The sequence below is a fragment of the Thalassophryne amazonica genome, chromosome 9 (genome assembly GCF_902500255.1).
Source record: "Thalassophryne amazonica chromosome 9, fThaAma1.1, whole genome shotgun sequence".
NCBI lineage: Eukaryota > Metazoa > Chordata > Actinopteri > Batrachoidiformes > Batrachoididae > Thalassophryne > Thalassophryne amazonica.
In genome coordinates, this window is record NC_047111.1 from 1,467,984 (window position 1) to 1,493,046 (window position 25,063).

Here is a 25,063-nt window from a genome sequence, read left to right on the forward strand (position 1 = left end):
CAATCAATCAATCAACTTTTTTCTTGTATAGCGCCAAATCACAACAAACAGTTGCCCCAAGGCGCTCCACATTGCAAGGCAAGGCCATACAATAATTGTGAAACACAGTCTACGTCTAAAGCAACATAACCAAGGGATGGTCCAGGGTCACCCGATCCAGCCCTAACTATAAGCCTTAGCGAAAAGGAAAGTTTTAAGCCTAATCTTAAAAGTAGAGAGGGTATCTGTCTCCCTGATCTGAATTGGGAGCTGGTTCCACAGGAGAGGAGCCTGAAAGCTGAAGGCTCTGCCTCCCATTCTACTCTTACAAACCCTAGGAACTACAAGTAAGCCCGCAGTCTGAGAGCGAAGCGCTCTAATGGGGTAATATGGTACTACGAGGTCCCTAAGATAAGATGGGACCTGATTATTCAAAACCTTATAAGTAAGAAGAAGAATTTTAAATTCTATTCTAGCATTAACAGGAAGCCAATGAAGGGAGGCCAACACGGGTGAGATACGCTCTCTCCTGCTAGTCCCCATCAGTACTCTAGCTGCAGCATTCTGAACCAACTGAAGGCTTTTTAGGGAATTACAGCACCTGGTATTCCCAGGCGGTCTCCCATCCAAGTACTAACCAGGCCCGACTCTGCTTAGCTTCCGAGATCAGACGAGATCGGGCGTTTTCAGAGTGGTATGGCCGTAAGTAACTTGTAATTAGAAATACAGTAGTTTGTGATTTCAAGGTTTGGGGTTCGGATCTTCTGCTCCTGTTGTTGACGGACAAACGTGGACTGACACATGTTCACTTAAGTTGATGAAAACTGCTTTGTGATGTGTACAAATTCACACTTTGTTCCCTAGCAACCACCATGCTTTGTGATGTCATTTGCATGCTACTGTATATAATCACACTTTGTTTCCTAGCAACCAGCACGCATTATGATGTCATTTTAATGCTGGTGATCCATAATTAAAGGGACAGACTTAAAAAAAAGGTCACACTCACTGTGTCCAGGCTCTGGTGTTTTTAAGCAGAATTAAACTTTCAGAGAACATTATCATGTAAATAAACATTAGAGTTCCGTCATGTGCTTCTTCTCAGTGATTGTCCTCACACCCTGTTTAGCTGCAGTGATTATAAATCATATTAGTCCACGTTTCCTTCAAAAAAAATGTTTTTTTTTCTAAATGTGAACTTGCCACAGTTACTTTTTTCATTACTTTATACAGTTACTTCATTAGCAGCTTTATGCAGTTACTTTATTAGCAGCTGTAACGAATAAGTAATGTAACTGATAAGGTAACTAGTAAGCTAACTTGGTGACTTTTAAGAATGAGTATTCAGCAAAGCAATCAGCAAAGTGACTACATTTATACACGTGCAAACCTTTAGTCCATCCAGCTGGAAATGAAAACCAGAAATAACCTGTGATGGGGGGGGGGGGGGGGGGGGGGGGGTTGTATGTCTGCACATCAGAACCCCCAAAATCGAAGCAGGGCTGCTAAAGTTGGTGGGTGAGTTGTGATGGTACGACTCTGGGTCCGACTGCTTTCATAAAACTCTAAAACAAGACACCAAGTCACCTGATGATAGTCCTGATTGTAAAGCGTAAAGAACAAATGCATCTTACAATAACTTGTGTTTCTTGTGTGTCTTCTTCACAGACTAAAGTTAATTATGGAGTTCCACAAGGTTCTGTGCTAGGACCAATTTTATTCACTTTATACATGCTTCCCTTAGGCAGTATTATTAGACGGTATTGCTTAAATTTTCATTGTTACGCAGATGATACCCAGCTTTATCTATCCATGAAGCCAGAGGACACACACCAATTAGCTAAACTGCAGGATTGTCTTACAGACATAAAGACATGGATGACCTCTAATTTCCTGCTTTTAAACTCAGATAAAACTGAAGTTATTGTACTTGGCCCCACAAATCTTAGAAACATGGTGTCTAACCAGATCCTTACTCTGGATGGCATTACCCTGACCTCTAGTAATACTGTGAGAAATCTTGGAGTCATTTTTGATCAGGATATGTCATTCAAAGCGCATATTAAACAAATATGTAGGACTGCTTTTTTGCATTTACGCAGTATCTCTAAAATCAGAAAGGTCTTGTCTCAGAGTGATGCTGAAAAACTAATTCATGCATTTATTTCCTCTAGGCTGGACTATTGTAATTCATTATTATCAGGTTGTCCTAAAAGTTCCCTAAAAAGCCTTCAGTTAATTCAAAATGCTGCAGCTAGAGTACTGACGGGGACTAGAAGGAGAGAGCATATCTCACCCATATTGGCCTCTCTTCATTGGCTTCCTGTTAATTCTAGAATAGAATTTAAAATTCTTCTTCTTACTTATAAGGTTTTGAATAATCAGGTCCCATCTTATCTTAGGGACCTCGTAGTACCATATCACCCCAATAGAGCGCTTCGCTCTCAGACTGCAGGCTTACTTGTAGTTCCTAGGGTTTGTAAGAGTAGAATGGGAGGCAGAGCCTTCAGCTTTCAGGCTCCTCTCCTGTGGAACCAGCTCCCAATTCAGATCAGGGAGACAGACACCCTCTCTACTTTTAAGATTAGGCTTAAAACTTTCCTTTTTGCTAAAGCTTATAGTTAGGGCTGGATCAGGTGACCCTGAACCATCCCTTAGTTATGCTGCTATAGACGTAGACTGCTGGGGGGTTCCCATGATGCATTGTTTCTTTCTCTTTTTGCTCTGTATGCACCACTCTGCATTTAATCATTAGTGATCGATCTCTGCTCCCCTCCACAGCATGTCTTTTTCCTGGTTCTCTCCCTCAGCCCCAACCAGTCCCAGCAGAAGACTGCCCCTCCCTGAGCCTGGTTCTGCTGGAGGTTTCTTCCTGTTAAAAGGGAGTTTTTCCTTCCCACTGTAGCCAAGTGCTTGCTCACAGGGGGTCGTTTTGACCGTTGGGGTTTTACATAATTATTGTATGGCTTTGCCTTACAATATAAAGCGCCTTGGGGCAACTGTTTGTTGTGATTTGGCGCTATATAAAAAAAATTGATTGATTGATTGAAATGAAACCAGTCAGCTTTTTGGAGAAACACAACCATATTTACACATCTATGTTTCTTCTGATCTGATTCTTCTGACCTGCAGATTGACAACAACGACCAGTTGCCCTCTGACCTCCAGCAGATGTTGGACCACATGTTGATGCTGCAGAACATGATGCCCCCCCCCCCCCCCCCCATCCATACCCCTCCATCTATGGACATCTTGTCCCAGAACAACAAGTCTGTTCCACACTGACATGACATGAGGAAATATCACTGCAAAACCTGGGAAGTTAGTTCAGTCGGAGGAAAGTTTTTGGCTGAAACTCAGGGTGGGCGGTACACCAGCATCACAGTCATCCCCGGTGTGATAGTGCACCACAGTACAGAAACAATACCATCAACACTGTAATAACACACACTGGGCCAATTTTTATAAAACACTAAAGAAACAAACATGAAAAATAATGTCAAATATACATTAATTTTGAGGTCAATAAAATACAATCACAAATACCATCACCTTCCTGGGAGGTGATGATCTGGTGGTTAAGCGTTGGGCTTCAGACCAGAGGATCCTTGGTTCAAACCCGAGCCAGACCAGAAAATCACTAAGGGCCCTTGAGCAAGGTCCTTAATCCCCTAGTTGCTCCCGGTGTGTAGTGAGCACCGTGCATGGCAGCACCCTGACATCAGGGTGTGACTGTGAATGGGTGAATGTGAGTCATACTTGTAAAGCGCTTTGAGCTTCTGATGCAGTCCATTTACCGTTCCTTCCTCCTCCATCAGCTGGTACATGATAGCTGCTTTTTTTTTTAGGTAAGATGCTTAAGTTTTGTCAACTAAAATAAAATTAGCCTCCTCTGTACCAGGCTAAAAACTTCAGTCGGGTAACACAAAACTTTAGCAGATTAAGTACTTAGTCAACTCGTCTTTTGACATTAGTTGTTGCACAAAGTGAGTTTAGTCCACTAAACAGGATTAGACCGCTTCATGAAACCAGGCTCTGATGATAGTCATGATTGTAAAGGGTAAAGAACAAATGCTTATTACACGAACGTGTTTCTTGTGTGTCAAATGAAACCAGACAACTTTTCAGAGAAAAACATATTTACACATCCAAGTTTTTCTGATGACCTTCAGATTGACACCATTTCCCCTCTGACCTCCAGATGTTTGACCACATCTGGTCTCCTTCTTCAGTCGGACGGCTTCTCTGACCACTGGTGTCCACCACAGTGTTCGAGGGTTGCTGCCTCTTGAGGCACCTAAGACCTTCAGGCCACAGCTCCCCGCTGCAGCTTCAGCAATGGAAACTTTGAACATTGCACATTCTGGTTCAATGACCCCAACCTCCACAGGGATGCTAGAAAAGCTCTGCTGGAGGTGTGTTGAAGATCTGTCGGACAGTGGGTTCCTCCAGATGTTTCCAGTTCACCTGCACCATTCGTTTGGTCTTACCAGGTCTGCCCAAAGTCCAAATCAGTTGACAGCTCTGCCACTCTCTTCACCCGAGTGTCCAGAACATGGGGCCTCAGATCAGATGATACGATCACAAAATCGATCATTGATCTTCGTCCTAGGGTGCTCTGGTACCATGTACACTTATGAGCATCCTTATGTTTGAACATGGTGTTTGTTATGGACAGTCCGTGATGAGCACATAAGTCCAATAACAAATGACCATTCGTGTTTAGATCAGAGAGGCCGTTCCTCCCAATCACGCCTCTCCAGGTGTCTCTGTCATTGCCCACAAGTGTGTTGAAGTCCCACAGCAAAACAATGGAGTCCCCCACCGGATCCCCGTACAGGACTCCATTCAGGGACTCCAAGAAGGCCGAATACTCCAAACTGCTGTTCGTGCACACGCACAAACAACAGTCAGAGTTTCCCCCATGCCACCCAAAGGGGCAGGGAGGCGACCCTCTCATCTACTGGGGTAAACTCCAAGCGGCGCTCAGCCAGGGACTTGTGCGTATTCCCACACCTGCCCGGCGCCTCACACCCTGGGCAACTCCAGAGAAGAATAAGGTCCAACACCTATCAAGGAGAGTGGTTCTGGAGCCGAGGCTGTGCATGGAGGCGAATAACAAAAGTAAATTAATTCAATGTTTCTTTAATGTTTATTGTGACTTTAAAATATAGATTTAATATTTAAAATGTGCACATCAATGTTAAAATGTGACATGAGGTCATTTGTTCCAAACTTGTCCCGGGGCTGTGATCAGTGTCAGTTTGGTTGTTTTGTCTTTTTGTCAGTGTATCTCACATGGACTCGGGCAGCACGGTGTCTCAGTAGTTCACACTGTTGCTTCACAGTCAGAGGGTTCTGGGGTCGCGTCCCGCCAGTTCCTTTCTGTGTGGAGTTTGTGTGTTCTCGCCGTGGTTGTGTGGGTTCCCTCTGGGTGTATTTGTCCATCTACATATGTCCCCGTGATGTCCCTGGTCTGTCCCACCCCTCACCCAGTGACCGCTGGGATTGGCTCCGCCTCCCTGTGACTACCTGGAATAAGCAGATTCAGAAAATTAATGAATGAATGAACAACAGGGGCGGGCCACCCCAAGAACCTGTGACCAACCAGGAGCTCCAGAACATCACCAACATGAAGTGAGCTCAGAGAATCTGACCTTTGACCTTACATGTGGAACATGATTCTACTGTTGAAGTGTTTGGTGACAAATGATGGTGTTAAATGTTTGTTAGCTGCTGACTCAGCGTGTGCTCATCTTGGCTTTTGATTGACAGCTGTGCCATCTGTCTGATGGACTACACGGTTGGCGAGAAGATCCTCCTCCTCACGTGTGACCACGTCTTCCACGCCGTCTGTGTGGGGACGTGGTTACAGGTATCACAGACTGTCCGCTCTGTTAAAGTCACACTTTAAGGAAAACATTTTAGCAGCATGAAATAAGCCAGTTTTGAGTTTCTCAGTGTGCATGTGCGCAGAGATCCTAACACTTCCGGTTCACAGGTCAATGCATATAAACAGACTGCCGACGCCGTTCACACTGATAAGAAGACAAGTGTTTTTGAAGCAACATAACAACTTAAAGAGCTGTAAGAAGTCACGCTGTGGACAGAAAACAGTATGTAAACATTTCTATAGTCAGTAGTTGGACCACGTCGGCTCCGTTCTATGACGAGACATTTCCAGTGTTTGGAAACAAAGCAGCAAAATGATCAGGATGTGAACACTTTACTGTGCAAGACCTGTTTTTTTTTTTTTTTGTGTGAAAGTCTGTAGTTCTCACACTCTCCTTAGACCAACTAAATTGTTACATATATTTATGTTTAACGTTGTTAATTATGTCATGGTTATTTTTCTCTTTGTATGTATCAGCTTTTCACTTATGCAAACACCAAACTAAGTTATCATAAAGGTAGCTTTTTTATTTTAATATATCTAAAAAAAAGCAGACAAGAGAAATTAAAATGTTTTATTGTCAGTACACTGAGTCACATTTGTAACATTATGTCATTGAAATAAGAAGCTTCTTTCACCTTCAGACTAGAGGTCACAAATTTTTACAATCCTGGTGTTTACTGTAGTTATGCTGCAAAAAGGTGGATTTTTGGGGGGATTGACCACAAATATAGGGTTGATGTAAGAGGGTTAAGAAAAGTCTAATGTTTTTCACTTTTTTCCCCCAGAAATGATGTGACCTTTTTATGCTCTGTGCCAAACTGCACACCCCTCCTCCCAGCTCAGGCTTTGATCAACAAACTTCTGCTGATGTTGCAAAGACGACAAAAATTGCAAATGCCAGGATTCACGTTGAACGGGCCGTTGGGAGGATGAAACAGCCCAGTTCCTCTTGTTCCAGTCCTGAATGACACTGTGTTCATCTGTGCAGCACTTTACAATTTGCTACCCCCACTTGTGTGCTGAGAGTTTATACACTATAATAATTAACAAATGTTGCCAAAAACAAAATAGATATATTTCTCATAAGAATAGTACAGGATGAGCAGTGTTATTTAAAAGATATTCAGCCTTGCAATTTTGAAATGGCCAGTTTACAGTAATGGAACAGAAAATCTATTGGTGACTAAATGTGACTACAAGATACATTCATTAAAAATGCTCTTATCCCACAAACGTTTGTCTTTTTGATATATTTCATACTTACTTGGCACACTGAATGTGACAGGTAGTGGTTTCCAGTCCAAGAGATATTTTGGGGCCCCTTTTCAATGCAACTCTTGAGTTAATACTTTATTAGCACCGTACACAAAGTCAGAAACATTTAATTTTCAGAAGTTTTTTTATTATTATTTATATGGTGATGGGGGAGAGATCTGCATGAAGATTTAGCAGATGAGACCTTGGCCATCTGAACACCATTACTGTAATGTGTAATTGTGTGGAGAAAAAGATTATGTTGTTTTGCCCCTGTCTTAAAGTAACCCTAATGATGTACTTGTTATTATTACACTGATTGCACAACTTTGTTTTTTTAGCCACTAACGACTGGGAGTGAAGCATGCTGGGGTCATTCTGAACTGGGAGTGAAGAGCTGGGGTTATTATGTTTTTGCAAAAGGAAATACCTTTTTGATGCCTGTTGATTAAAGGAATTATGTGCGCCAGGGAGTTTGAAATGGCCACTCACCCTCCCTTTGCGCACACACTAGAAAAGAGGGGGCAGAGCCATGCTCCGACAGAGTCTGCTGCGGGTTAACGTATGAACGCCCAGCCGGTTGACAGGCGCACTCTGCTGAAGGTGTTGGCTCTCCACCTTAAAGGCGTCACGGTAAGAGAGAAAAATGCGCTGCAACCACTTGTGTTTGATGTAACTGCTTTTGTGGGGAATAAATATACGCCTTTTTATTCTAGCAAAATGCAGTCTGTGTGATCATTTCTGTGTGCCGATCTGACCGAACCTTGTGTTTCAAAACATTTTTGGCGTTGTCGGCAGGATACGGTTACGCTCAGACTACACACAGAAATGTCTTGCTTTAGATTGGGAAAGAGAGATGCGGAGGTGGCATCTCAGCAGGAGTCTTGCTTTAGATTGGGAAAGAAGGATGCCGAGGAGGCATCTCAACGGGAAGAAGTGGTCCCTGGGTGGGATGGGATCACTTCTAAAGAAATAGGCCAGCTTCTACGGCGACATGGGGGGGACGCCCTGGGTCGTGGACTGGAGCAATTTCCACCGCGACTCCACCGGTTTTATGTGAGATGTTAAAACGGGTGGAGGTTAAAGAGAAAGCTCCATTGGGAGGTATTTTAGAGATGATGATGGATTTGTGTGCACTCATTTTGACACGTCTGTCATGTTCAGGAATGTTAAACACACCTGCTGTCTTGAGTCTTGATTTACAATGAATTAGTTGCAGAAATGTTATATGTGGAAAGTGGGAATTTATTGTTACTAGTACTGTATTTTCTGGTGTATAAGTTGCACCTGTTTAAAAAAAGCCTCTTGAAGATGAAGAAAAAAATTGCACCTGTTTTCTGCATTATCACTACTTTGGGACTTTTGTGCATCTTGTTTTTGGCATTTCTTCTTTTGTATGGGGGGAGGAACAACAATGCTCATTTGATATGGCAAAGGAAGCCATACAGCAGGCTGTGTCCTTAGGAAAAATGCAATCAGGACCAGTAGAACTTCAAGTGTCTGCTCTAAATGATTATGCTAATTGGAGCTTATGGCAAAAACAAAACAGGATATGCAAACCTTTAGGATTCTGGTCGAGAAAACTCCCAGATGCAGGTATGCGTTATACACCTTTTGAGAAACAACTTTTAGCATGTTATTTGGCGTTAATTGAAACTGAATCACAAACGGTAGGACATGAGGTAATGATGAGAACTCAGATACCTATTCTCTCATGGGTAATGAGTAATCCTACTACACACCGAATAGGAACAGCTCAGGAAGCTAGTGTGATAAAATGGAAATGGTATGTGTCAGAACGAGTAAAACCAGGTGAAAAGGGAGTTTCATTATTGCATGAACAGGTAGCGGATGCTCCTGAGGAAGATGAGGTGCCTTTTGAGGTCCAACCATTGGAGGAATCTCCTGTTAAAGCAGGAAAAAGATGGGATGATTTGTCAGATGATGAGAAAAGTCGAGCATGGTTCACTGATGGTTCCTGTCAATATCAAGCAGGAAAAAGGTGATGGAAAGCAGGAGCTTTTAATCCACAATTAGGTCAGTCTCTGGAAGAATTAGGAGAAGGAAAAAGCAGTCAGTGGGTGGAGTTAAAGGCTGTGCATATGGTGGTCATGCAGGGAGGACCGCAGGGCCTCCATATTTACACAGACTCATGGTCAGTGACCCAAGGATTACTTACCTGGATGCCTACATGGCATGCTACAAACTGGAAAATACATTCTAAAGAAGTTTGGGGAAAGGAATTGTGGAAAGACATATGGGAAAAAGCTAAAACAATTCCTATAACTGTGGTGCATGTTAATGCACACACTAATGGACAAGACTCAGAGGCTTTATTTAATAAAGCTGCAGATCAATTGGTAAAGATAATGGCAGAACAAAGACAATCGAGCCCGGGATTGGCGAGTTGGGCTCACGTTAAAGCAGGACATTGGGGAATACAAGGTACTCTAAAATGGGCAAGAGACCGGGGTATTGATTTAAAATTGGATGATGTAAAAACAGCGATCACTGAATGTGAACAATGTCAACACCACCGGAAGGGTGTGCCTCAACATTTACATGGGCAGTTAAATCGTGGTAAAAGTCCTGGTCAAATTTGGCAGTTAGACTTTATCGGACCACTGCCTATGTCTAAAGGATGTAGGCATGCATGTACTGCTGTAGATACATTTTCTGGGGTCTTGGTAGTGCATCCATGTAAATTTGCAAATCAAATGGCCACACTTAAGTGTTTGAAAATAATACAGCAGTATTATGGTTTGCCAGTACAGATTCAAACTGATAATGGCACTCATTTTACGGGAAATAAAGTAAAGGAGTGGACCAAAGAAAATCATGTTGAATGGATTTATCATATTCCCTATTACCCGCAAGCGGCGGGACTAGTAGAACGAATGAATGGGCTCCTTAAAGAGACCCTATTGAAGCTGTCAAAAGATCGCACAATGCGACAATGGAAACAGGACTTGACTACTGCAGTGGATCAGTTAAACAATCGACCTATAGGGTCCGGATCCACACCATTGATAAGGATGATTTCAGGAGAAATGATAGAGCATACTACTGACAGCATCAAAATGTGGAAAATTGATCCACAAGCGGAATTAAGGACATTGACAACCGTTACATTGGTACCTGACCAAATTCAAGTGGTAAAAACAGGGCTAGGTTTACAGTGTCCAAAAGGGACATATGGGCATGTCCTGCCACGTAGTGGTCTATCACTCAAAGGGCTAACTATTCAAGCCAGAGTGATAGATGCAGATTATCAAGGTGAAATTGGAGTGGTTTAAACCCTGTGAACAAAGGGGACAAAATTGCTCAATTCAACGAATGAGAAATGGGGTTGGTACAGGAGATACCAAAACCCGTAGTAATAACTACATGAGGAACACAAGGTTTTGGTTCCTCAGATCAAGCAGGTGCCAAAGTTTGGGTGAAACAACCTAACGGAACGCCTAAGGCGGCAGAAATTATAGCTCAAGGGAATGATGCAACTGTTAGTATACTCTATCAGGGTGAAGAAAAATGGGTAAATGTGCCTGTATCAAAGTGTTATGTAAGAGACTAATCGTTGTCATTCTACCCGTAGTTACACTTGTGTTGTTTAGGCTTGATGCCCTGGTGGGAGTTGCTGATCGGGCGATCAAGAACCACAGGAGGTGGGCGTCGTCATGGCAACCAGTGGAATCCCTGGGATTGGAGGTGTCGGCTGCTGGGTCATACTCCTCCTTGTAGGTGGTGCCATGGTCCCCTGTTGCTGGGGAATGACAGAAGGACATCAACTGATGGTTGCTGATCAAGTGGTGACTCTTTCATGGAAAAACAGCACCCAAAGCAGGACCCAAGACAATTTTACTTGTGCAGCTAATGAACAATGTTCATTTGGAAATTTGACTAGTGATTGTATTATCTACAAATGTAGACAATGTTATAAGAATTACAATATACCAGTGATAGGTAAAGGGTGTCAACTGATTATATCATCTTTAGTACATGGATGCATACTGAATGAAATGACTGTCACTTGTGGAAATTCACCAAACAGTACACAATGGAATATAACAGCAGAGTCAGTACTCTAAGGCAACACAAACCCAGGATGCACCTTTAATTGATACTTGTACTCATTTGGCACAAGCAATAGTGAAGACAAAGGTATATTGGCAAATTACCTTTCCAAAAATTCCAATTTGCAGAAGACATCGAAGGGCGTGGTATGACACTCTATTAGGAGGAACAGGAACTGTCTTAGGAGTATCAAACACAGTTGATAATGAGGTAATCAGAACAATGTTGTCCAATACTGGATGATATTCCTCTCAAGCTATCCATCAGGTTGGAGAGTGGTTGCCTACAGCATTAGTGGGACAATTACAAAATGCAAATCTTTGGCAGAAAAGTTTTCAATGGCAGTTGAAATTATGGAATGAAACCTATGATGCATTCAAAAACCTCTCACACATAGGAAATTGGACAGTATGTGCATTACAAACTATTCATGCTGAAGCTCAAAGAGAAAGATTTCAGCGTCTAGTTACCACAGGGAATTATCATGATTGGAAATGGATTTGGAATATAACTGATACCTTATGGTTAAAGTTACATCCAGAATTTACACAGTGTAATGAAACAGTATGTACTGGACACTGGACCCAGTACAATGTGACACAACCAAAGGTTGTTTGTAAATATCAAGTGTTACCGGTAATTACGACTAATGGCTATTGGTTCTTGCATATGGATGGAGAGTGGTTAGAACCAAAAACTAATACGACTTTTGATACCAAAATGTGTGATACCACAGATAAAGGTATGGCCTGTGTGCTGCAAATGGGATATGCCAATCCATGTCTAACCGACTCAGAGGTTGTACTTTGTGATTGGACCAGGGAAACACCAAGAGAAATGTTGTGGCAAATTGGCCCACATGCTCTGTGTGTTGCAACAATGAGAAACAATTCACAAGTACCTTCGGTTCCGTTTACTGGCTGCCTGAACAATGTGCACTTATGGCATTGGGGAAACCGGACGTATCGTTTGACTAATTCACATACGTCCAACATCTCCAGTCTCATGGTGTCTACATTGATAGCTAGTGACCGGGTAAAATGTGGCAAAATTAGTACAGCAAGCATCAGCACATCATTGGTGGGATATCTTTTCAGGGATGTCTGTCACTGCCAGGAGTACCTTAGTGCCACCTTTGACAATATTAATTATAGCAATATGTGTGATGACTTTTTGTAACATTTTTACATGTATCTATGTTATACGTTTAAGGCGAGAGGTGGAATGGGTAATATTTCAACGAATGAGATGAAATTAACTTTGTTAATTCATGATCCTTTTGGAGTAAACCAATATAATGTCACATTAGACCCCACAACATTGGGTTTTGTATATGAATGTATTGTCTGGAATGATTTAAATCAACAATTTGTTTGTGAATCACTAGAAGAAATGTGGGAAATGCTATGGCAGGACATAATCAATGGAATAGGCTGGAGCCCAGCATTACCTGAATCTGCTAGTGGTTACATAAATTGACTGGTGCAAAACACCAAGAGTGGAATGTGTGGAGAAAAAGATTATGTTGTTTTGCCCCTGTCTTAAAGTAACCCTAATGATGTACTTGTTATTATTACACTGATTGCACAACTTTGTTTTTTTAGCCACTAACGACTGGGAGTGAAGCATGCTGGGGTCATTCTGAACTGGGAGTGAAGAGCTGGGGTTATTATGTTTTTGCAAAAGGAAATACCTTTTTGATGCCTGTTGATTAAAGGAATTATGTGCGCCAGGGAGTTTGAAATGGCCACTCACCCTCCCTTTGCGCACACACTAGAAAAGAGGGGGCAGAGCCATGCTCCGACAGAGTCTGCTGCGGGTTAACGTATGAACGCCCAGCCGGTTGACAGGCGCACTCTGCTGAAGGTGTTGGCTCTCCACCTTAAAGGCGTCACGGTAAGAGAGAAAAATGCGCTGCAACCACTTGTGTTTGATGTAACTGCTTTTGTGGGGAATAAATATACGCCTTTTTATTCTAGCAAAATGCAGTCTGTGTGATCATTTCTGTGTGCCGATCTGACCGAACCTTGTGTTTCAAAACAGTAATGTTCATATTATTGGAATTCAATCAATCAATCAATCAATCAATTTTTTTATATAGCGCCAAATCACAACAAACAGTTGCCCCAAGGCGCTTTATATTGTAAGGCAAGGCCATACAATAATTATGTAAAACCCCAACGGTCAAAACGACCCCCTGTGAGCAAGCACTTGGCTACAGTGGGAAGGATTCAATTCAATTCAATATTATAGTTGTACATGAGCGTCTATAATACAGTTCTTAATCATTTGGCTGGAAATCCAAGAAAAGCAAGGGTGAGAGGTGGAGGTGGCATTCCCACCGTTGTTGTTACGGGGTGTACACACACCCACACTCGATGATCCGAGCAGGAGGCGGCGCCGGTCCGGGAGCACAGAGGGGTGAGGTGTGGTGAGGTTTGATTCATGACGCGTGAAAAACCGGATGGATCCGCAGTGAAGCCGGGAGTTGGAGCTTCACTGCGGCAGGACTGAGGACTTTGAGGATCTTGAATGGTCCGATATATCTGTCCTGAAGTTTCGGGGAGTCCACCTGGAGGGGGATGTCCTTCGTGGAAAGCCACACCTCCTGCCCGGGCTGGTAAGCAGGGGCCGGGGATCGCCGGCGGTCTGCATGGGTCTTCACCTTCGTCCGGGCCTTCAACAAGGCAGAACGGGCGGAGCGCCACACCCGACAGTGGGCCTGGACTGAGGGCACACCGACCTCTCCCTCCACCACGGGAAACAACGGGGGTTGATACCCCAAACACACCTCAAATGGGGAGAGGCCGGTGGCAGAGGACACCTGGCTGTTATGCGCATACTTGATCCAGGCCAGATGTTTACTCCAGGCCGTCGGGTGTGCGGACATCACACAGCGCAGAGCTTCCTCCAATTCCTGATTGGCCCGTTCTGCCTGTCCATTGGTCTGCGGATGATACCCGGATGAGAGGCTCACAGTAGCCCCCAGTTCCCGGCAGAAGCTCCTCCAGACGTGTGAGGAGAACTGGGGACCACGATCCGAGATGATGTCGGTGGGTATCCCATGCAGACGGACGACGTGGTGGACCAGGAGGTCTGCTGTCTCCTGGGCTGTTGGGAGCTTCGGGAGGGCCACGAAGTGGGGCGCCTTGGAGAATCGGTCCACTATCGTGAAGATGGTGGTGTTGCCCTGGGACAGCGGGAGGCCCGTGACGAAATCCAGGCCGATGTGGGACCAGGGGCGATGAGGCACAGGTAACGGCTGGAGAAGTCCTTGGGACCTTTTATGGTCTGCCTTGCCCCTGGCACAGGTGGTGCAGGCCTGGATGTATTCCCGGACGTCGGCCTCCATAGACGCCCACCAGAAGCGCTGCCGGACAACTGCCACGGTCCTTCGCACCCCTGGATGACAGGAGAGCTTGGAACCGTGGCAGAAGTCCAAGGCTGCAGCTCTGGCCTCTGGTGGGACGTACAAGCGGTTCTTCGGACCTGTTCCTGGGTCCGGGCTCCGTGCCAGGGCCTCCCGGACGATCTTCTCCACGTCCCAGGTGAGGGTGGCCACGATAGTGGACTCAGGTAGGATGGGCTCCGGTGGATCCGACAGTGCAGTTTTGACCTCCTCTTCGTGTACCCGGGACAAGGCATCCGACCTCTGGTTCTTGGTCCTGGGGTGATAGGTGATCTGGAAGTCAAAACGCCCGAAGAACAGTGACCAGCAGGCTTGCCTGGGGTTCAGCCGCTTGGCGGTCCTGATATACTCCAGGTTCCGATGGTCAGTGAAAACCGTGAATGGCACAGACGCTCCCTCCAACAGGTGTCTCCACTCCTCAAGAGCCTCTTTCACCGCAAGGAGTTCTTGATTGCCGACGTCATAGTTCCGTTCAGCCGGGGTCAACCTGCGTGAAAAGTAGGCACACGGGTGAAGAACCTTATCGGTCTCTCCACTCTGGGATAGCACGGCTCCTATCCCTGAGTCAGAGGCGTCCACTTCAACCACGAACTGGCGGCTAGGGTCGGGCTGCACCAAAACTGGAGCAGTAGAGAACCGTCGTTTCAACTCCTTGAACGCGGCTTCGCACCGATCCGACCAGGTGAAGGGGACTTTTGGAGAGGTCAGGGCTGTCAGGGGGCTAACTACCTGACTGTAGCCCTTAATGAACCTCCTATAGAAATTAGCGAAGCCGAGGAACTGTTGCAGCTTCCTACGGCTTGTTGGTTGGGGCCAATCTCTCACCGCCGCAACCTTGGCCGGATCAGGGGCGACGGAGTTAGAGGAGATGATAAACCCCAGGAAGGACAAAGACGTGCGGTGAAACTCGCACTTCTCGCCCTTCACAAACAGTCGGTTCTCTAACAACCGCTGCAGGACCTGACGTACATGCTGGACATGGGTCTCAGGATCCGGAGAAAAGATGAGAATATCGTCCAGATATACGAAGACGAATCGGTGCAGGAAGTCCCGCAAGACGTCATTAACCAAGGCTTGGAACGTCGCGGGGGCGTTGGTGAGGCCGAACGGCATGACCAGGTACTCAAAGTGACCTAACGGGGTGTTAAATGCCATCTTCCATTCGTCTCCCTTCCGGATCCGAACCAGGTGATACGCATTTCTAAGATCCAGCTTAGTAAAGATTTTGGCTCCATGCAGGGGGGTGAACACGGAATCCAACAATGGCAACGGGTATCGGTTGCGAACCGTAATTTCATTCAGCCCCCTGTAATCAATGCATGGACGGAGTCCGCCATCTTTCTTGCCCACAAAAAAGAAACCTGCCCCCATCGGGGAGGTGGAGTTCCGGATCAGCCCGGCAGCTAATGAGTCCCGGATGTAGGTCTCCATTGATTCGCGCTCAGGTCGTGAGAGGTTGTACAGCCTGCTGGACGGGAACTCAGCGCCTGGAACCAAATCAATGGCACAATCGTACGGACGGTGCGGGGGAAGGGTGAGTGCCAGATCCTTGCTGAAGATGTCAGCAAGATCGTGGTACTCAACCGGCACTGCCGTCAGATTGGGAGGGACTTTGACCTCCTCCTTAGCCTGTAAACCGGGAGGAACCGAGGATCCTAAACACACCCGATGGCAGGTTTTGCTCCACTGAACCACCACCCCAGACGGCCAATCAATCCGGGGATTGTGCTTCAACATCCATGGGAAGCCCAAAATCACGCGGGAGGTAGAAGGAGTTACAAAAAACTCAATCTCCTCCCGATGGTTTCCAGACACCACCAGAGTTACTGGTTGTGTCTTGTGTGTGATTAAAGGGAGGAGGGTGCCATCTAGTGCCCGCACCTGCAATGGCGAAGGAAGCGCCACCAGAGGGAGCCCTACCTCCCTTGCCCATCTGCAGTCTAGCAAATTCCCTTCTGACCCCGTGTCCACCAGTGCTGGGGCTTGAAGGGTTAAATCCCCGCTCACGATTGTAACTGGGAGTCGTGTGGCAATCTGTGTGTGTCCCACGTGAATGTTTTGACCCCCCCTTAGCCCAGTCTCTGAGGGCGGTTGTTGTTGTGGCCGTTTGGGGCAGTTTTTCTGTGTGTGCTCCTTTGAGCTGCAGAGAAAACACTCCCCGTGGACCAGCCTCATTTTGGCCCTGTGCGTTTCCCTAACAACGTCAGCAGGGGGAGCTGTTGCCCCACGGAGCGCTGCGGCTGTGGAGCGTGGGGAGGGCGGCCCCTTTTCGAACCCGGAAGGGAGAGGGGCGGCGCGTATCCGGCCACGTCCTTCGCCTCGCTCCCGACGGCGTTCCTCCAACCGATTGTCTAACCGTATAACGAGATCGATAAGCCCATCTAAATCCCGCGATTCCTCCTTAGCTACGAGATGCTCCTTCAGGACCGATGACAGTCCGTTTATGAAGGCGGCGCGGAGCGCAACGTTATTCCACCCGGACCTCGCAGCCGCGATGCGGAAGTCGACTGCATATTCGGCTGCGCACCCGCGCCCCTGTCGCATTGACAGCAGCATTGTTGAAGCGGTCTCTCCTCTGTTAGGGTGATCAAACACTGTTCTGAACTCCCCCACAAACCCAGTGTATGCTGATAACAACCGTGAGTTCTGTTCCCAGAGCGCTGTAACCCAGGCGCGTGCCTTACCCTGAAGCAGAGCAATCACATAAGCTATTTTACTAGCATCTGATGCGTACATGACGGGACGTTGTGCGAAGACAAGCGAACACTGCATGAGAAAGTCCGCGCACGTCTCCACACAACCTCCGTACGGCTCAGGAGGGCTTATGTATGCTTCAGGGGATGGTGGGAGGGGTTGTTGAACCACCACTGGAATGTTCATATCCTGCACAGGGTCGGCAGGAGGAGGAGCTGCAGCAGCGCCCTGAGCGCTCGCCGCCACCTGCGCGGAGAGAGCCCCCACCCTGCCGTTCAGGAGGATGTTTTGCTCGGTCATTTGATGCAACCGAGCCGTAAAGGCGGTGAGAATGTGCTGCAGCTCACCAATCACGCCTCCTGCAGACGCCTGCGCTCCCTGCTCTCCCATTGGTCGTTCAACAGCCGGGTGACGCCCCTCGGAGTCCATGACGCTGGCCGAGATATCCTGTTGTGAAAGTGTTAGTGACACGGACCCACAACAGGGGGCGCAAATGAACGGTCAATAGATGAGCCAAAAATTAACAATTTAATGTTGTGAAGGTGCACAACGAACATACAGACAATCTCAGAATATGATTACAGTCAATCCACAAAGGTGACGTGTGGGCAGGCTCGAGGATAGAAGACGTCTGTCCTGAGAAGAGCCGGAACCACACGATTTCCGCCGCCACCGAACCTGGTGAATACTGGAGCCGCCAAGTCCCGAATTCCCAGGTGATCACCGTCCCTGACTGTCGGATCTGGTACTGCTGGCGAGAACAAAGACAGTCAAGTGTGGGTGTGTGTACACCCCGTAACAACAACGGTGGGAATGCCACCTCCACCTCTCACTCAATATGTTGCAGAGTACTGCAGTGATTCCTCAGGGGAAAAGAGTGCCGTCCTGCACTCACTCAGCCTCCACAGAAAGAGGGACCGGTACTCCTGCAAACACTCACAATATACAGATATGTTGCAACACAAATGGCTGAGGATATTACCTCCAAAGAAGTACGATATCTCGGCAACGAGGTGGAGATGACGTCTGGTCTTTATGGAGTGAGATGATGTTGAGTAGATGGGTGACAGCTGTCAAGAGGTAATGAGTGACAGCTGTCACCCCCGGCTGTGTCCGTGGCGGCAGCGCCCTCTCGTGCCTGAAGCCCGCACTTCAGGCAGGGCGCCCACTGGTGGTGGGCCAGCAGTACCTCCTCTTCTGGCGGCCCACACAACACCTTTCACATGTACTGTTTTTAGCTGTGCAGACAAGAATAAATAAAAAAATTTGTAATCATACATACCTATATAAACACACTTATTTATATACATATCAACATATATTTGCATAAATACATTACCTCTGTACACATATACACAAATACCTCTACATACACCAATACACATACTAGATTTGATATAACTTGATAATAAAACAGTTTTAACCCACATACATGCACCCATGGGCACCCGTGTCCATGCATGCATGCATGTTTCCCATGTATTCGATATGACTTGATAATATAACAGTTTAAATCCACAAACATGCACACCCGTGTATATACAGAAGATTATGTTATTCAGTTTCAGATTTTTTTTATATTTCAAGTTTTAAATTTCTTTTGAATTGATGTAATTTAGTACATACTTTAATATCCTCGGTTAGGTTATTCCATAAATCCACCCCATGTCTTGTATGACACATTTGTTTCATTGTTGTATGAGCACACTGTTTTCTTAAATTATATTTCCTTCTTAAATTGTAACCTCCCTCTCTTTCACTAAACAATTTTTGGAGGTTATCTGGTAGTAGATTTTGTTTCACTTTGTAAATTATTTGTAGAGTTTTAAATTCAACAAGATCTCTAAATTTTTGGATTTTGGATTGTTAAAACAGTGTACTCGTGTGATCTTTGAAGCCTGCATCATGGATGATTCTTATTGCCCTTTTCTGTAGTTTAAAAAGTGTGTCTACATTACTTTTGTATGTATTACCCCATACCTCAACGCCATAACTAATATATGGTTGTATTAATGTGCAGTAAATAATATGTAAGGAATCCTGATCTAAGAAATGTTTGGCTTTCCCCATTATGGAAATACTTCTGGCCATTTTGGATTGTATGCTAGCAATGTGGGGTTTCCAGCACACCTTATGATCGATTATTATTCCTAAAAATCTGTATTGGTTAACCCTTTCAATAGGAACCATGTCAATTTTAAGATTTAATTTTGTTTTGATATGTCGGTTTCCAAAGAGCATTAGTTTTGTCTTTGAAATATTAAGTGACAATTTATTACCATCAAACCAATTTTTTTAATTTAATAATTTCTATTTCTATTTCAATCATACGTTGTTCCAGGTTTTCCCCTGAGCATATTATCGTTGTGTCATCAGCAAAGAGGATAAATTTCAGTTTTTCAGAGATGAGTTGCAAGTCATTAATGTAAATTAGAAAAAGTTTAGCTCCTAAAACGGACCCTTGTGGGACTCCACAATATATCTGTTTGAACGAAGATTTATGCTCTCCTATTTGTACATATTGTTGCCTGTTGTTTAAATAAGATTGGAGCCAATTTAGTGCAGTACCTCTTATGCCAATTTTTTCCAATTTACGTAATAGTATGTTGAGGTTAATGGTATCGAACGCTTTTTTTTAAGTCAATGAAGATCGCCATTGTGTGTTTCTTTTTATCAATATTATTTGTTATTTCTTCCACTAAATCAATTAAAGCTAAAATTGTTGATCTATTATTTCTGAAACCATATTGGTTGTCGTTTAATATCTTGAATTTTTCAATATATTGATCTAACCGTACTGTACATAGTTTTTCTAGAATTTTTGAGAACTGAGATAACACAGATATAGGTCTATAATTTGAAAATAGATGCTTATCTCCACTTTTATATATGAGTGTAATTTTCTTCTTCTTCTGCCCCCACCCTTTCGGCTGCACTTAATTGGTAAATTGTTTGACTTTTGTTCTATATGTTTTAATTTTTGTTTTCTCTTGACTTGTTTTGTAGATGAGACATTTTGTTGGTACCTGCTGAAAAAAACAAAAAGTGAGAAAAAGAGAGGAATATTACTTTTTTTCCCAAACTTTATTTTACATTTTTCAGTTAACAAACACAAACGCCGAACACATATACAACATGAAAACCCACCCCCAACCCCATTAGGCTCATGAAAAAATGAACAAAAAATGAAATGGAATGAACAAGATCCAGTGCAAAAATTGCCAGGCAGGAACCTCTCTTAGTGTATTAGCTGAGTTGGTGTTATAGCTATATTAAAGTTAGAATATTTTCAACTATCCAGTGCAACAGATTTTAAAGTACATCAGTGGAAGGAAAAACCTTCTACAAACTCTATGAAGGAAATCCAGGTCAGAGTGAAGTTTTTACAGGCTTTACATATCTTGTATCTCAGCTTTTCCAAGGGTAGAAAGCATAGTACCTCGATCAACACTGCAGGAATAACGGGGCTGAATTCAATTTCCAATTAAAAAGTATAGGTCTGCGTGCAAGTAAAGAGGCGAATGCCAAGGAATTTTCTTGATGATTAAAAACTTTGTGGTCTGGAGGCGGTATGCCAAAAATGGCTGTATGATAGTCAGGTGTTATAGTCAGGCCACAAATTTTGGAAAATACTTCAAATATGTCTCCAGTAGTCATTGAGGGAGGTACATGACCAGAACATATGTCCTGTTGTAGCAGGTACATGACTGCATCTTGGACAACCAGGATCTATAGTGGGAAAAAGTTTGGATAATTTATCCCTTGAATAATGCAGGCGATGGAGTACTTTAAATTGAATTAGACCATGACGTACACACAATGAAGAAGTATGAATACATTTCAAACTGCGTTGCCACAAATCTTCAGAAAGCTCAACTCCTAAATCTTTTTCCCATGCCAATTTAGCTTTCTCCCATGACTGTGGTTTCAGTTCCCCTATCATATCATAAATCACAGATACACGTTTCTTTTCATACAGGACCAATCCCGAATCGCATCTACATGGTTCTTAGGTGGTGGGTGAGGAAATGATGAAAACTTTTCTCTGGTAAAGCTGTGTATCTGAAGAAACCTAAAATAATGTGATCTGGGTATATTATAATCTTTTTCCAGTGTCTCAAATGATATAAACACATTATCAGGGTATCAGTCACGAAAGAATACTAATCTATTTTTATGTCAATGTCGAAATGCATTATTGAGCTGTGATGGGGATATGATTCCTTCTTTATGTTCTCTAATGTCATATACCAACACAGAGCAGAGTAGCTACCTAAACTCTGTAAGGGAGTTAGAGTATCTCGTCAATAGTTTTACATCCTCATTGAAGACAACTTTGGATGCTGTAGCTCCTCTGAAAAAGAGAGCTTTAAATCAGAAGTGTCTGACTCCGTGGTATAACTCACAAACTCGTAGCTTAAAGCAGATAACCCGTAAGTTGGAGAGGAAATGGTGTCTCACTAATTTAGAAGATCTTCACTTAGCCTGGAAAAAGAGTTTGTTGCTCTATAAAAAAAGCCCTCCGTAAAGCTAGGACATCTTTCTACTCATCACTAATTGAAGAAAATAAGAACAACCCCAGGTTTCTTTTCAGCACTGTAGCCAGGCTGACAAAGAGTCAGAGCTCTATTGAGCTGAGTATTCCATTAACTTTAACTAGTAATGACTTCATGACTTTCTTTGCTAACAAAATTTTGACTATTAGAGAAAAAATTACTCATAACCATCCCAAAGATGTATCGTTATCTTTGGCTGCTTTCAGTGATGCCGGTATTTGGTTAGACTCTTTCTCTCCGATTGTTCTGTCTGAGTTATTTTCATTAATTACTTCATCCAAACCATCAACATGTTTATTAGACCCCATTCCTGCCAGGCTGCTCAAGGAAGTCCTACCATTATTTAATGCTTCAATCTTAAATATGATCAATCTATCTTTGTTAGTTGGTTATGTACCACAGGCCTTTAAGGTGGCAGTAATTACACCATTACTTAAAAAGCCATCACTTGACCCAGCTATCTTAGCTAATTATAGGCCAATCTCCAACCTTCCTTTTCTCTCAAAGATTCTTGAGTGGGTAGTTGTAAAACAGCTAACTGATCATCTGCAGAGGAATGGTCTATTTGAAGAGTTTCAGTCAGGTTTTAGAATTCATCATAGTACAGAAACAGCATTAGTGAAGGTTACAAATGATCTTCTTATGGCCTCAGACAGTGGACTCATCTCTGTGCTTGTTCTGTTGGACCTCAGTGCTGCTTTTGATACTGTTGACCATAAAATTTTATTACAGAGATTAGAGCATGCCATAGGTATTAAAGGCACTGCGCTGCGGTGGTTTGAATCATATTTGTCTAATAGATTACAGTTTGTTCATGTAAATGGGGAATCTTCTTCACAGACTGAAGTTAATTATGGAGTTCCACAAGGTTCTGTGCTAGGACCAATTTTGTTCACTTTGTACATGCTTCCCTTAGGCAGTATTATTAGACGGTATTGCTTAAATTTTCATTGTTACGCAGATGATACCCAGCTTTATCTATCCATGAAGCCAGAGGATACACACCAATTAGCTAAACTGCAGGATTGTCTTACAGACATAAAGACATGGATGACCTTTAATTTGCTTTTAAACTCAGATAAAACTGAAGTTATTGTACTTGGCCCCACAAGTCTTAGAAGCATGGTGTCTAACCAGATCGTTACTCTGGATGGCATTTCCCTGATCTCTAGTAATACTGTGAGAAATCTTGGAGTCATTTTTGATCAGGATATGTCATTCAAAGCGCATATTCTGGAGAACAATGATCAGGCTGTAAAACTTTAAAAGAAGTCTTTTACTTTCACTTCCTCCTGAAAGGACAAAACTTTCTGACATCTTTTTAATTAATATTTGGGAAAGATTTGTTTTTTACTGACATGCTATTAAATAAATAACAATAAAATCCCACATTTATACAGAAACACCGGGTGTCTGAGACTCTTACACAGCGCTCAATAACGGACGTTAGTCCTGAGTTAACTGGTAACGGTTTGTTAATAGTTTTACTTCAACAGAAAGTGTTTTTTTTTTTTAATATTCTTGATAAAATCATGATTTTATGAGATTATGTCGGACGTGTTGAACCGAAAAAATTCACTGATTTTTTGAAAAATTTGTGTTGGACGTTTAACCTCCACCGCCTGTGATACTATAGTCTGACTACCGGCCCTGAATATGATTATATTCGGGAAACCGGCTCTCGCTGCACAATGCGCTGTAATGTTGGAATGTGATGTACCTGGATGAGATTTGGATGACTGCGTTTCACAGCTGACATGGCTCGGTGCAAGGCTGACTGGCACACTCCTGACCAGTGGTCAGCACCTGTGTAGCACAGAAAACCCCTGGGTTGTAAATGGACTGCATTTATATAGCGCTTTTCCATCTGCATCAGACACTCAAAGCGCTTTACAATTATGCCTCACATTCACCCCGATGTCAGGGTGCTGCCATACAAGGCGCTCACTACACACCGGGAGCAATAGGAGATTAAAGGCCTTGCCCAAGGGCCCTTAGTGATTTTCCAGTCAGGCGGGGATTTGAACTCATGATCTTCTGGACTCAAGCCCAACTCCTTAACCACTAGACCATCACCTCCCATCACCTTGCACTGTGCTCTGACCTGGCCGCAGTTCTATGCGCAACTCCAGTCACAGTGACCTGGTAACTGAAACTGGTTCATGAGCCAGTTATTGTCATTTGTAAGTAAATCCTCGCGTTCCCTCAATACACGCTCATGTCAGATTCCACAATTTGCAAAGTGCTTTAACAATGCTAACGCAGCCACTGTTGGTGCCATTTTCCGCATCACTTTGCGCATGCTTTCATATCCATCCATATAATTGCAAACACGTGGATGTGTTATTTGCTCATCACTGTGTCTCTGATGTGCACATCACTCTGATGACTTCTTGTTTTGTCCCCAGTATTGCTAATGTTGGGGGCGCCTCACCTCCGCCAATGAGGAACACCTTCATCTTAGATGAGTCACCCATTACCATGCAGCAGAAGGAGGAGCTCTCAGAGGTCCTTCTGAGGTTTTCAGATGTTTTCAACCTGTCTGACAGGAACACGGGCAAGTGCAGATTGATGTTGCATCGCATTAGAACCGGTGACCATCCCCCCATTAAACAACGGCCCTATCGCACATCTCCCGAGAAAAGGGCTGAGATTGAGCACCAAGTAGCTAGCCTGCTGGCAGACAGAGTGGTAGAGGAGAGTTGCAGTCCCTGGGCATCCCCGGTGGTGTTGGTGAGGAAGAAAGGGGGACAGTGGAGATTTTGTATCGATTACCGTCGCCTTAATGCGGTGACGATTAAAGATTCACACCCTCTACCACGTGTGGATGACAGCCTTGATTTGTTAGCAGGCTCAGCCTGGTTCAGCACACTTGACTTTTCTAATGGTTACTGGCAGGTTGAGGTAGCTGAGGAGGACCGTGAGAAGACAGCCTTTACAACCGGCAGGGGCCTCTACCAGTGGCGGGCCATGCTGATGGGATTGTCAAACTCTCCGGCCACCTTCCAGCGGATGATGGAGCTTGTTCTGAGGGGTCTGCCCTGGCACATTTGCAATGGTATATCTGGACGATATACTGATTTACAGCCGCTCCTTTGGCGATCATCTCCTCCACATCGAGGAGGTTCTGTCCAGGATACAGCAGGCCGGGCTGAAATTGAATCAAAGCAAATGCCATTTCGCGAGGGATCATGTGGTTTT

At 44.2% G+C, this 25,063-nt stretch overlaps 1 non-coding gene across 1 annotated transcript; it reads right to left on the reverse strand.

The window, feature by feature from the left end:
- Nucleotides 1-568: 568 nt before the first annotated feature.
- Nucleotides 569-687, reverse strand: LOC117518009. Its single transcript, XR_004562885.1, has one exon. It is a non-coding gene; the product is annotated as a 5S ribosomal RNA (ribosomal RNA).
- Between the last annotated feature and the right edge of the window lie 24,376 nt (nt 688-25,063).